The 15,049-nt window shown below is 39.9% G+C and overlaps 1 non-coding gene across 1 annotated transcript; it reads left to right on the top strand.

Annotated features, from left to right (window-relative positions):
• Positions 1-11,404: 11,404 nt before the first annotated feature.
• LOC127109223 (small nucleolar RNA R71) lies at positions 11,405-11,511 on the top strand. The gene has a single exon (XR_007796560.1). It is a non-coding gene; the product is annotated as a small nucleolar RNA R71 (small nucleolar RNA).
• Positions 11,512-15,049: the final 3,538 nt, after the last annotated feature.

Genomic DNA, 15,049 nt, shown 5'->3' with positions numbered 1-15,049 from the left:
TGGGTTGTTGTTGCGGATGATATTGCGGTTGAGGAACAGGTGTTGGAATAGTGATTGCAGCCACTTGATCTTGATAATAATTAGGGCGTCCTCTACCCCTGCCTCTGCCGGCATACACAACGCTTGCCTCGCCTTCTTTTCTTCGCTGACCGTTACCAGCAAACGGTCTCTTGGGACCTGATGAGTTGGAAGCACTATTGTCTTGAATTTGGCCCATCTTCAACAGACTCTCGATTCTTTCTCCAGCAATTACTATCTCTGCAAAGCTGATTGACGGGCAAGCATCCAATCTCTTAATATAATTGCCTTGAAGAGTGTTCATGAACATGTCCGCCATCTCCCTTTCAGACATAGGGGGTTGGACGGACGCAGCAATCTGTCTCCAACGCTGAGCATACTCTCTAAAGGTTTCCTTGGCAGTCTGAGACATACCTTGCAACAAGGTCCAATTTGGAGCCATGTCCAAGTTGTATTGATATTGCTTGACAAAAGCCTCTGTCAAGTCTTTCCAGCTCTTGATGGTAGTACGAGACAAATGAGAATACCATTCACGAGAAGCTCCAGTTAGGTTGTCTTCAAAATAGTACATCCACAACTTTTCATCTTCCGTGTAAGCTCCCAACCTTCCCAGATAAGATTGGAGATGAGTGCATGGGTAAGAAGCCCCGTTGTATTTCTCAAAAGTAGGGGGTTTGAACTTGTGAGGAATCCTTACTCCCTGAACCAGACCAAGATTTGTGACATCAAAGCCTAAGGAATTTTGAGACTCCAAAGATTTGAGCTTCTCAGCAAGCTCATCCATACGGCGAGTGGTCTCGAGGGCCTCGTCGTGCAAAGAAAATTGATCATACTGATAATCTTCAGTAACGGGGCGCTCGTTAATCCGAATTCCTTGATTCACATTGTACCTTCCGCCAATACCATTTCCAACATTCCCTGTGTTGCCAACATTACCCGGGTTTCCATCAGCATTTGTGTTACCCGCGTTACCAGTGTTCACAAGGTTATCAGGGTTACCAGGGTTTCCCTTAGCATTTGGTATCTCCACCTCCGGATCGGGTCTCGGTTGCTCAATCAATTCCCTCAGCTTTTCCTGGCCTTCTGCCATACCAGTCATCAATGTCATGAACTGATCCATCCTTTCACGCATATCAGCCAGCTCTTTCTGTACTTGGTCCATCGCTAGCTGTGGACGATTTTCCTTTGTCGGGTACCTGTGGACTCGCTTGGGACCAATAATTGCCTGATACAGGGAACAAACATTAGACACTGCGATGACACCTGCAAAACAGACAAGGGTTAATATGCATGGTATGTGATGCACTGCTTGTTCAGTTTTAAGGCACCCCCGTTTTGAAAGGGAATACCCTGCAAATGAATAAGCATGAGATGTTGGATGCAAATATGCAGATGATGTTATGCAATGCAAAGGCATGTCAATCAGAATTGATGGATCCGCTTGAACATCTGTCAGGTTGCACTGCCTGGAGAGAAATTCACTGAGGAATATAATACAAGACCAAAACTCTGCTCCAGAAAACCAGATTGGTTGGAGGTTAAGGTTTCCTGAATTTAGCCCGCCCCTCACTGGTAGGTTCTAAGAACAGAAGTACGTCAGCTTCAGCCCTTCAGCCGTGAATAATACGTTTACCACTGAAGGTTTGGTATTATTACGGGACAAAAGACCTCCATTGACTCCCCTCAACAGGACATCCTAATAGCAAGTTCCCAGTCCCGGGATCCTCGGATTGAGCAGCGAGAATGCGCCCACCAGAGCTAACATAATCACGTCTCGGAGGAGAGGCCTCGACTGAGTTCTCAGGAAATGGTCACCAGAGTCGACGATTTCTAGAGGAACATCCTGCCGTTACGGAACACCCGTAAGACATAATATATCCAAAAGAAACCTCGTCTGGGTGTGGTTCTTCACGAACGACTTAACGTAGCAACACACCACGCAAGCCTCATGATTATCCATTCTAAAACCTGTGTGTACACTCAAGCCTGGGTAATGGGCTTATCTCTCATAGAACACCCCATCCCAACAAACAAACAAACAGATCCAACAGATACAACAGATGCATGCAAGCAGGTAAGCAAATAAAGGTACAAAAGCATGAACACCCAATAAACAAGAAATCACACAAGCTAGGAGGGACTCGCTTAGGGAAGATGGACCAGCAAGAGGTCAACTTCTTAGTGTCCCTAGCAGAGTCTCCAGCTGTAGCAACCTGAAAAATACAGTGCGCGAAAAAACAACCGGCGAAAGAAAATGACAGAAGAGTCGCCACCGTGCATTATTCATCCCAAAGGAGGGAAAGGAAACGCTCGAAGTAAACCTGAAAAAGGAAAGGACAAGACGGGATCTCGCAACCAAATCTTGGGTTCGGGAGTCGGTTATGCGAAGGGAAGGTATTAGCACCCCTACGCATCCGTAGTACTCTACGGGATCCACTTTTGTAATTCTTGTCTAAAGGGTGTGGGTTTATCTAATGTGTTATTTACTAAAAAAAGGGGGTTAAATAAAAATGACTCGCGCGGATGTCGCATCCACTGCATACGTATCTCATCTGAATATGAGAATCAGAGTCTTCGTAGCTCGGCTGACCTATGGGTTGGGGGGATGTGTGCTCGCTAAGACATCGCGTCTTATGCCTACGTATCTCATCTGGAATGAGAATCAGAGCAAGCCGTAGTTCGGCTAACTATGGGGTTATGGATTGGGTTTTGGACGAACGACGTCACTACGCAATCTACCGGATGCTCGACCTTTGGAGACTTACTCGCCTGTAGTAGAAGGAGTTAACGTGTTGCTTTGGGTTTTAGGGTTTGGGATGCTCAAGGGCAAAAAGGCAGTCCTTGACGAAGGAACCACGCTACCTGCAGGGATACGAACACATACAAAACAAACATGTATAAAGTAAATGTGCCAACAAGGGGCTCAGAAGTAAATAAACAAAAGAAAACAAATGCCTCCTATCGAGGTCTTCCATCTAAGAAAGCGATAAAATGCGGAAAAGAGGTAAAAGTACCACACGGATAAAGATCCAAAGCAACAGCAATTAAAGGAGTAAGAAACCCAGGGATCTCCCAAGCTAATGCCATCAAAGAAAGGTGAGTCAGTACAGGTAATCGGAATGAACCTCCAGGGTATCCCTGCAAAAGTATGTGAACCCTCACAAAAGCTCAACAAAAGGGTTAGTGAAACACGATAAGCATTTTTTTCATGGATAACAGTATGGTTTCAGAAACCTCAAACCCTGTGGCATACACTCAAAAATTAAACGGTTAAACATTCAAGGCATTGTTTATACATTTACATACATATTAAACCTATGGGTGAAAAACCTAATGAAATTCATCCATCATACCTCATACATTCAGATGATCCAAATTAAGAGCATAAAGGTAATGGGAATAAGGGCAAACCTGATTGGAGAGATTGGTTGAAATCAAATGGCACGGCTGGGTTTGCAAGGCAATGTTAGGGTTTGCGTGAGATGAAAGTGTGTGAGTCAGATTGAATTTTTCAGAGCTGCTTGGGGGTTGCTCTGAGTTCTCTGTCAGGTTTCTCTCCAGGTTTTGTCCAGGGTTTTGTTTCAAGGAAACCTCAGAGTATTTTGCTTCTCTTCCTTCTTCTGTTTGATCTCCCTCTTTTATAACCTGATTTTCATGGCTTTGTGGGCTCAAATGAGAGAGGTCCAAGTCCAATTTTTTCTATTATTTTTTTTTATTATTTTTTTTTCGTTTTTTTTTTTTTTAAATAAAGTTTCTTGGATCTAATTCTGATTGACATGATGAAATGCAATATGAAATGCTAAATGAATGCATGAATAAGGAGGGCAAATTTTGGGGTGTTACAGCAGAATACGGATAAAATACCGGATGGTGGGGTTGTGTATGTGCGAAGCAAGTAGTGCATCCCAATTAGTGGTTTCCACACCGGATATTTTTCCAAAGAGGTCGAATGCGTTCGTGTTCCACTCTGAGTTTGGAGGGATTCTTGGGTGGACTTGGTCTCCTACAGGAAAGTGTAGCATGGCACTCAACTAGTCCTGAGATAGTGAGTACTCAGTGTTGAACATGTGGAAATTTGCGGTACCGGTTAAGTATTCGTTCTCATCGGGTGGAGTGGTGTAGGAATAAGAACTTAAAAACTCCAAGGTGAGTGATGGGTAAGTAGGGTGATTTTGTGTGCAAAGAAAGGTTAAATCAGAAAGCCTAAGTAGCCATTGCACACCTTGAAGTAATCCTAATTCTTGTAAGCAATTTAAATCTGGGTACCTGGTAGATATGACACCGCGTTGTTGGAACCGAACGAACTGCTCCCGTTGATAGTTATCATCTTCAGGTCGGAAAATAATATTTCCGAATTGCACTTCTTGATGTTGGTTCTCCGCCATTTTGATAGGTAGGTGGAAAGAAGGAAAAGAGAATGAAATATATTTGTAAAGAATGGTTTGTTGGAATGATGTGGTGTAGGGAGAAATGGATTGTAGGTATTTATAGGAAAAGTTTTGGAATTGGGAAGAGGAGTGGGTGAGAGAAAAATAAATGTGGATGAATGTGAGTGGAATGTGAGTGGAATGGAGTAAAGAGGTGAGATGAATGGGGAGATGGAGTAACGGTCATGACCTTAACGGTCAACAACGTTTACGAGGAAACACGCTGTGACGCTCGTGACAGAGTGTGTTACAGGCGTCATGGGTTGCGTGGCGACCGTGACAGCTTGTGTGACGCTCGTCACGCTGGTGGGCATGCAACGGTCACTACGCTCGTGACATCATGCTGGTGCTTTAAAAAAAAATTATTATTATTTTTTTTTTTTAGTTTTGTTTATTATATTTGCTATTGTTATATTTTTGAATTGCCATGAATGCTATTCTACTACATCATAGTGTATATACATATTTTCTAATAGGCCATGTAAGTAGTAGCATACAGTAAATATTATTATTGGTAATTTTAGATAGTGCATAAATCAAAATAAAAATTAATTTAACCAATAATGCCAATAGCTTCATAAAAATAAACATAATGTAATATTTGAAAATAAAATAAAACATGCGAAAAATAAATCCTAAGATTAAAAGTAATGTTAAACGAAACTATAAATTTCCTAAAACTAAAACTAGTTAACTCCAATTCTTCTAGCCACTTGTAGAATATCTCGTCGGAGGAGCAAAGGAATTGACACGGTGTAGCAACTCGTGGAATTGATTTGTCATTCCACTCATGTATTCCAGAAATTCATGTCCCATCTTAGTTAACTCTTCTCTGATGGCATCTTGTTCTGACATCAAGGCTTGAATAACGGTATTATAATCAGTTTCGGGCATATGATGCCTAAGATCAGGTATTGCCGATTCTGCAGACGGGATAGGATGATGTGGAGAGGCAGCATCATGGTAACCAGTTGGTGTCTGTGGATCAGACTCAGCATAAGGAATCTGGTTGTCAAGAATCTCATAATCTTGGATGGTTTCAACAGATCTAACAGGAGAAGGTATTCCATCCAGGTTGTAAAGCCAATTATTTCGGTTATGGACACTAGTCATCGGGCTAGGCATGGTGAATAGGTAAAAAGCTTGGTTATTAATTAATAGTTCAAACTCTTCAGGTCCAAGGTTTCCTATAAACATAGTGTTGAAGAGGAAAAGTATATTCATAGGCTCAATACCACAAAAAGGGTTCAAATCAAGCATGGGTTGGCGCAATCCAATAGCATTAGCAATCATAGTTATCAATCCTCCTATTTGGATCGGTGCACGGTTATCTTGAATAAGGAGGTCAAAACTCGCCAACATATAAGTGGCACCATTCACTGGACGGTTCTGGGAAGCACAAAATATTATGAAGAGTTCATCACGTGATACTGTGGTAATGTTTGATCTCTTCCCAAAAAGAGTGTGTGCTAGGATCTTGTGGAAATAACGAAAAGTCGGGTTATGTATGTTTCCAGAAAGAAACTCATGTTCCTCAGGGTCGTCATTTCCCGTCAAACTTCCCCAAAAATGCTCAAGCTCTCTATATTCAAAAAGGTCTTCTTGGCTCATGGTGAATGTATCAAAAGAAGTAGGGAACCCTAAAAGGTTAGTAAATTCTTGAATGTTATACTGATACTCCATATTGAACATCCTGAATTGAATGAAACCTCGGTTTATTCCTTTTCCATGGTTTGGTAAATAAATCAGGGAGCTAAGGAATTCTAGAGTTAGCCTCCGGTAAGTAACAAATTGTCTCCAAATAGGAGTGGTTTCCCACCCTATTTGACTCAGCAGATATAGGACACTATCTCTTAGCCCAAGAACAGTCATTGCACAATCATCAGCATAAAAACTTGGCTGCATCTCTCTCTCAGCTAGTTCTTCAAATTTTTGTCTCTGAGCTCTCCCTCTGAATTTGATACCCATGCGATCAATATGTCCCATCAGGTTAGTGTTAGCTAAAGAAAAGAAAAACAAGAATTTAGTCAGGATTTGGCCAAATGCCGAAAGAAGAAAAGAATAAAAATTTAATAAAATAAAGAAAATGAAGAATGAAAACTGAATAAAATCAAAAAGAATAATCAAAGAAAAATAAAAATTGGTGGGTTGTCTCCCACGAAGCGCTTTGTTTAATGTCGCAAGCTCGACATAAAACTATTAAATATTAATCTATTAATTTTGGAGACAATACGTCTAAGTGCAGGACTTGCGAGTCCTCATTGTTTTCATCATAATGATAATGTTTTAGACGCTGCCCGTTTACGATAAATGATTCAATAGATTTTCCTTTAATTTCTACAGCTCCATTGGGAAAGACATTAGTGACTTGGAAAGGGCCTGACCACCTAGAGCGCAGTTTTCCTGGGAATAACTTAAGTATAGAGTTAAACAATAGGACTACATCGCCTTGTTTGAAAGTTTTCCTTGATATGCGTTTATCATGCCATTTTTTCGTTCTTTCCTTGTAGATTCTGGCATTTTCGTATGCGTCTTGTCTAAGTTCCTCTAATTCGTTTATATCAAGAATTCGCTTTTCACTGGCGGCCTTATAGTTTAAATTTAAATTTTTAATAGCCCAATAGGCCTTATGTTCTAACTCCACCGGGAGGTGGCAAGATTTACCATAAATAAGCTTAAATGGGGTTGTTCCTATGGGAGTTTTGGAAGCGGTTCGGTATGCCCATAAAGCTTCGGGTAATTTTGATGACCAGTCTTTCCTCGATGTAGCGACAGTTTTTTCCAATATCTGTTTAATTTCTCTATTAGACACTTCCACTTGTCCATTAGTTTGGGGATGGTAAGGTGTTGCTACTCGATGTTTTACACCATACTTAAACAATAATTTTTCGAGTATCTTAGATATGAAATGCGATCCACCGTCACAGACTACTATTTTTGGGACACCAAATCTTGGAAAGATTATATTCTTAAAGAGTTTAATTACTACTCGTGTGTCGTTTGTTGGAGAAGCTATAGCCTCAATCCATTTTAATACGTAGTCAACCGCTACGAGTATGTACTTGTTGCCGAAAGAAGGTGGAAAAGGTCCCATGAAATCTATCCCCCACACATCGAAAATTTCTACTTCCAAAATGCCTTTTTGTGGCATCTCGTCACGTCTAGATATGTTTCCTGTGCGTTGACACCTATCGCATTTCTTGACAGCGGCATGCACATCCTTCCATATGTTTAGCCAATAAAGACCGGCTTGTAGGATTTTGGAGCAGGTTTTGGATGTACTTGCGTGTCCACCATAAGGAGCGGAATGACAATGTTGGATTATACTTTCTACCTCTTCTTCAGGTATACAGCGACGGAAAATACCATCGGGGCCTCTTTTGAAAAGTAAAGGGTCGTCCCAGTAATAATGTTTTATGTCATGGAAGAATCGTTTCTTTTGTTGGTATGATAAATCAAGTGGAACCACTCCGGCGGCTAAATAATTGACAAAATCGGCGTACCATGGTGTAACGCATACCGCCAAGGTGGTCTCTACCTGTTCATCAGCTCTATTTTCTTCCAAATTAGCTATAAGTTTATCGTACGAGAAATCATCGTTGATCGATGTTCTTTCCGGTTCCAGGTGTTCAAGTCTAGAAAGGTGATCTGCTACTACGTTTTCAGTTCCTTTTTTATCTTTGATTTCCAAATCAAATTCTTGTAGCAACAAGATCCACCTTAGGAGTCTAGGTTTAGCGTCCTTTTTTGTTAAGAGGTACTTAATGGCAGCGTGATCAGTGTAAACGATTATTTTAGCTCCGACCAAGTAGGAACGAAATTTATCTAGTGCAAATACTACCGCTAAAAGTTCTTTCTCGGTCGTGGCGTAATTCATTTGTGCTTCATCTAGAGTTCTACTCGCATAATATATGACGTGAAGTTTTTTATCCTTTCGTTGTCCTAAAATAGCGCCTACGGCGTAGTCACTTGCGTCACACATTATTTCGAATGGTTCATTCCAATCCGGGGTCTGCATTATGGGCGCGGAGATCAATGCTTGTTTAAGTGTTTGAAATGCTTCTAAACATTTATTGTCGAAGATGAATTCAGCGTCTTTCATTAATAATCCGGTTAAAGGTTTAGTTATTTTAGAGAAATCTTTAATGAATCGTCGGTAAAAACCGGCATGTCCTAAGAAGCTTCGTATTTCTCTCACAGTTTTCGGAGGTTGAAGATTTTCGATTACTTCTATTTTGGCTTTGTCTACTTCAATTCCTCTATTTGATATGATGTGTCCTAAAACAATTCCTTCTTGTACCATAAAGTGACATTTTTCCCAATTAAGTACTAGGTTTACTTTTACACATCGTTCTAGAACTCTTTCTAGGTTTTCAAGACATTCTTCGAAACTTTGTCCGCATACGGAAAAGTCATCCATAAAGACTTCCATGATGTTTTCGAGAAAATCGGCGAATATTGCCATCATGCACCTTTGGAAGGTTGCAGGAGCATTGCACAAGCCAAACGGTATTCGTCGATAAGCGAAGGTACCAAAAGGACATGTGAACGTTGTCTTTTCTTGGTCATCAGGATGAATTGGTATTTGAAAGAAGCCTGAGTAACCGTCTAGATAGCAGAAATGAGAATGCTTGGCTAGTCGTTCTAACATCTGGTCTATGAATGGTAAAGGAAAATGATCTTTTCGGATTGCTTTGTTTAGCTTCCTATAGTCAATGCATATTCTCCATCCCAATTCAATTTGTTTGGTTATAGTTTCTCCTTTTTCATTTTCGATCACTGTTATACCTCTTTTCTTTGGTACTACGTGTACGGGACTAACCCATTTGCTATCGGATATAGGATATATGATACCCGCCTCTAATAACTTCGTTACTTCCTTCTTCACTACCTTACTCAGGATCGGGTTTAGTCTCCTCTGATGTTCCCTAGAAGTTTTACAGTCTTCTTCTAGCATGATGCGGTGCATACAAATAGAATGACTTATCCCTTTAAGATCGGTGATGTTGTATCCTAGTGCGGTTGGATATTTTCTTAAGATATGTAGGAGTTTTTCGGTTTCAAGGTTTCCTAGGTCTGCATTGACTATCACTGGTCGTTCAAGTTCTAAGTCTAGGAATTCATATCTCAGATTTTTGGGAAGTGTTTTCAGGTCGAGGGTTGGTTTCTTAAGGCATTGTGTAGGATCCGATGTTATTGCTAAACATTGGTTCAGTCTGTCCTCTACACGATAGTCGGACAAATCGTCATTTTCTAATTCTGTTTCTTTTATGCATTCATCGATGATATCCATGAAGTAACATGTGTCTTCTATTGCAAGTGCTTTCAAAAATTTGGAAAGAATGAACTCAATTTTCTCTTCTCCTACTTCGAAAGTGAGTCGTCCTCGTTTTACGCCTATGATAGCACCGGCGGTTACTAAGAAGGGTCTTCCCAATATAATGGGGGTAACTTCATCTTCTCTTATGTCCATAATTATAAAATCGGTGGGAATGTAGAATTGACCTATGCGCACGGGAACGTTTTCAAGAATTCCTACGGGATATCTAACGGAACGATCTGCTAATTGCACAGACATTTTAGTTGGTCTTAATTCTCCCATTTCAAGTTTCTTGCATATGGACAAGGGCATAACACTGATACCGGCTCCTAAATCGCATAAAGCTTTATCTATGACAAATTTTCCTATATGAAAGGGTATAGAGAAACTACCAGGATCTTTAAGTTTAGGAGGCATATTTTGGATTATTGCGCTACACTCAGCAGTGAGTGTAACGGTTTCGCTGTCTTCAAGTTTCCTTTTATTAGATAAAATTTCTTTTAAGAACTTAGCATATGAAGGCATCTGTGTAATAGCTTCTGTAAAAGGAATTGTGACGTTTAATTGTTTCAGTAGGTCAACAAATTTTTTAAATTGGCCCGCGTCTTTGGATTTAATTAGCCTTTAAGGGTAAGGGATAAGTGGTTTGTAAGGCGGCGGAGGTACATAAGGTTCTTTGTTTTCTACTGTTTCTTTATTACACTCTTCCTTTTCCTTAGGTCTACCTTCTTCCTCAGTTGACTTTTTAGAGTTTTGGTTCTCAATCCTTGGATCAGACGGTCCTTCTACCTCTATACCACTTCGTAATATAATTGCATGAGCGTGGCCTTTCGGATTAGGTTGGGGCTGTCCAAGAAAGGTACCAGTTGGGGCAGCAGTAGGCGCTTGTTGTTGAGCTACTTGCGAGATTTGTGTTTCCAACATTTTGTTATGGGTAGCCAGGGCATCCACTTTACTTGCTAGTTGTTTAATCTGTTCGTTAGTGTGTACATTCTGGTTTAAGAACTCTTTATTGGTTTGCTGTTGAGAAGCTATGAAGTTCTCCATCATGATTTCCAAATTGGATTTTCTAGGAACATTATTGTTAGGTGTAGATGGGGTCGGCTTTTGATATCTAGGAGGTATAGTTGGGGCTTGACTGGGAGCTTGACCTGGTGCGTATAAAGCGTTGTTACTTTTATATGAAAAATTGGGATGGTTCTTCCAGTTTGAGTTATAGGTATGCGAGTAAGGATTTCCTTGAGCATAGTTCACCTGCTCTGCTTGGATTCCTGTTAGGAGTTGACAATCTATAGGAGTGTGACCTTGAATTCCACAGACTTCGCAATTGTGAGTTACGGCAACCACGGTGGCTGGAGGTGATACATTTAAACTTTCAATTTTCTGGGCAAGAGCATCCACTTTTGCATTAACATGATCAAGGCTACTTATCTCGTACATGCCCCCTTTTGTTTGAGGTTTCTCTACCATTATTTGGTCGCTTCCTCATTGATAATGGTTTTGGGCCATGCTCTCGATAAGTTGATAAGCGTCAACGTAAGGTTTATCCATAAGCGCACCACCGGCGGCGGCGTCTATTGTTAACCTTGTGTTGTACAAGAGACCATTGTAGAAGGTATGAATTACTAACCAGTCCTCTAAACCATGGTGTAGATAAAGTTTCATCATGTCTTTGTATCTTTCCCATGCTTCGAAAAGAGACTCGTTGTCTTTTTGCTTAAATCCATTTATCTGGGCTCTCAGCATAGCTATTTTGCTTGGAGGAAAATATCGGGCAAGAAAGACTTTCTTCAACTCATTCCATGTGGTGACTGAGTTGGAAGGAAGAGACTGAAGCCATCTTCTAGCTTTATCTCTTAACGAGAAAGGAAAAAGACGAAGTCGAATTGCCTCTGAAGTGACACCATTAGCTTTAACAGTGTCAGCGTATTGGACGAATACGGATAAATGAAGGTTTGGATCCTCGGTAGGATTTCCAGAAAATTGGTTTTGTTGCACTGCCTGCAACAGCGAAGGTTTAAGTTCGAAGTTGTTTGCTTCGATTGCGGGTGGCGCAATACTCGAATGCGGCTCATCTTGCGATGGAGAAGCGTAATCTCAAAGAGCACGAGCTGGTTCTGCCATCTCTGGTATCGTCGAGGGAAGGAGATTTTTGAGATCAGGAATTTCGATTGGAGGAAGATTGTTTGTAGCACGATACTCCCGAATTCGTCGTAATACTCGGAGATATCGTTCAACGTCGTTGATTCGTAAGTAATACGGTTCGCCTTGTGAGCGAGTGTGTGGCATACAAATCAACGAAAAACAAGGGAAAAAAAATAAAAATTGCCTTAGTCTCTACAGCGTAACAGAAGAGTTACGATATCGACTAAATAAAAGTCCCCGGCAACGGCGCCAAAACTTGATCGCGACTTTATGAGTCTATTGGGGTATTAACTGCAAGTGCACAGTCTAATCGTGTAGTTTTAAAAGATATCGATCCCACAGGGACTTAATGAATCGATATACCGTTTTTCTAGGGTTACTTCGTAAAGCTAAGGCGAATGATACTTTGATGATTAGGGGGAAAAGTAAAACTAAATTTGGATCTGGATTAAATATCAAATAACACGGATATCGGTATGTAGTTCGTCGTAATTAGGGAATCAAATCTTCGTTGGTCTATTTCTTAGTTTTAAAATAAGTCTTTTCAGTAGACACTATTAATTAAAAGTCTTTTCCTCAAACTCTCGCTCTGTTGAATCAGACTATGACTTTATATTAACGTACGCTCTCACTATTTCGTTAAATCTAAAATCACTTTTTGAAAACAATAGAATCTATAGAAACTCTTTTTAAGAAAATACTAACCGTTTAAACGCCCTCGTCTCAAACTCTCGCTCTGTTGACTTAGACTATATGATTAAACTTAAATGCTTAACTCTCGTCCTCACATTTAACCTTTAAAAATAATTTTTGAAAATGATTAGAATTTAATTAACTTTAAAAATTGCTTTCGCCCTGATTTAAAGTTAATGTTCAATTTACACTGTCCAGTTAAAAGCTCAAACTGTCGTTCTATTGATTTTAACTTCTTTATGTCTTTTACTCTCGTACAAAAACTTTGGTATTAACTCTGTAAATTGAGACCAGAAAAAGAGTGACTGTATTTTAAAATAAATTTAAACCAACTCAGTTTTGATTCCTTTATTCCGCTTACTTTACATACCGATATCTAAATTGATTAGCCGGACATGTTAAACATGCCTAAACAATAATCATGCATAAATACGGCCATATCAAACAGACAATATAAATAAACAGCAGCACAGAGCATATGTAAATTAAAACAATAAATCAATCAATTAATGAACCTGGAAAATTACTAGAAATCTTGGTTTTGTTCCTAGCTTCGATGCTCGAACACTCCACCACAAGTCGGTTGGATTTGTTCTTCACAATTATTGATCAGACAGGTAAATAAAAACAAGGGAATAAAAATACTATGATTTGACGTAAGGTTAGATCCAGTGAAAATTACACAATAGTTTCCGGTGTAGAAACTATTGTGAGAAAATAAATTGAATGCTTAGTAAATTAAGCTAGCAAAGAAAAGAAAATAAAATGCTAAGAAAATAGAATGCTGGAAATTAGAAAGTAGGAAAAATATTGCACGGTGTAGAGATCTCTCAATTGGATCCTTTGAGGTCTATTTATATTCATCCATAAAGTAACCGTTTTTTCAAAAGTATCTTCAGTAGGGTTTCTAAAGCGTCAACGAGTCAAGAGAAAAAATAGGAGAGAACCGCCTTCTGTTACGCACGTCAATGCCAAAAAAATAGGAGTGGGGTGTGTGACGTCCGTCACACCATGTGTTACGGTCGTAACACTAAGTAGAGGGGCGTGACGCTCGTCACGTGAGTGTGGCGGTCGTCACAGCCATTTTCCTTATAGTTGGCGTGGGCTGGGCTTTAGTGAGATGCTTTCCTACAGAATCCTCTTTTTGCACCCCTTTTCTTTCCTTTTCACACATGCTTCAAATAATGTTACCTGAAATAAATAATAATAGAATACCAAGTAATATCGAATAATATAAAATAAATTGAATCAAATAACACTATAATTTAATTAAATCAAGTCCAAAAATGTGATATAGTTTCATGTTATCATATGCCCACAAGATTGGCATACTCCTCAAGCGTGGGCAAAAGCTGGAAATCCGGAAAAGTGAAGCAATGGTACAAGGGATCATAGAACTGCACCAACACACTCATTAGACCTTCATCCACTTGAGTAGCCAGAATAGACAGAAGCTTCCCATGACGAGCCTTGAATTCCAAGTGATCTAATACATAGGATGTCAAACTCCTTAACTCTTTCAAGTCGGGTTGTCTGAAACTGTACTTCTTCGTATTCCTTCTTTGCTTATCCATGTCTGAAAATTTGCAAATAGACCTCTTAAGTTCCTTGAAAATTTTCTCATTGTTGATGATATGAATGTGTATGAATGCATGAATGAATGGATGCAACAATCACACTCAAGGATCAAGCAAATCACACCATACAAAGGTCATGGGATGGATCAAGTCATCCTTAATATCAATCATCCATTTTGTGGATTATGGTTTACACCTTATCAACATCCAAGTTCCATTGATATTAAGGATACACAAGAACGGATCAACCACGAATCAACGGTTTGTTGCGAGTCACGAGCATGGAGTCTCGGTTAAGAACCACCCAAAGGGAGTGTACTAGGGTTTAAACCTGCCAAACATGTTCTACAAGAGGTTCCCATAGTCATCATCCCATCTTTCGGATATTATCGGAGAAACGACTACTCGTATTCCAAAAATATTCTCAAGAGAGACTCTTATGAGTGTAGTATCGCGTAACAATCGTATCAAATCTTACACTTGAACGATCTTCGCACTACGTCCTAAGAATAGGCCAAGATGGGCGTGGTAAACTAAGGTCCTTGGCTTCTAAGGCATATATTGGAAAGAGTAATGTCTAACCACAACTACTTGTGTGACATTATTGATCCCAACATGACCTCCACCAAGTGAATGGGCTTGCAAGTCAACTTGCTAAGGAATAACTCCACACAAGCCAACAAGACTATGCCATTCTCCTATCCTAAGTGCACTCGAGTTCGGGTATAGAACTCATCTCACGAAGATCACCAAGCATACAAGGCATTAATATTCAAACAATTCAATCATTACATACAATACAGTAATCCCAAATTGCACAAAAATATGTCACAAAGCAATATACCATACAATACAACAAATATGAAAAG

The sequence above is a fragment of the Lathyrus oleraceus genome, chromosome 7 (assembly GCF_024323335.1).
Source record: "Lathyrus oleraceus cultivar Zhongwan6 chromosome 7, CAAS_Psat_ZW6_1.0, whole genome shotgun sequence".
In the NCBI taxonomy this organism is placed as follows: domain Eukaryota; kingdom Viridiplantae; phylum Streptophyta; class Magnoliopsida; order Fabales; family Fabaceae; genus Lathyrus; species Lathyrus oleraceus.
The sequence above is the reverse complement of the archived record's forward strand: the minus strand, read 5'-3'. Positions and strand labels throughout refer to the sequence as shown.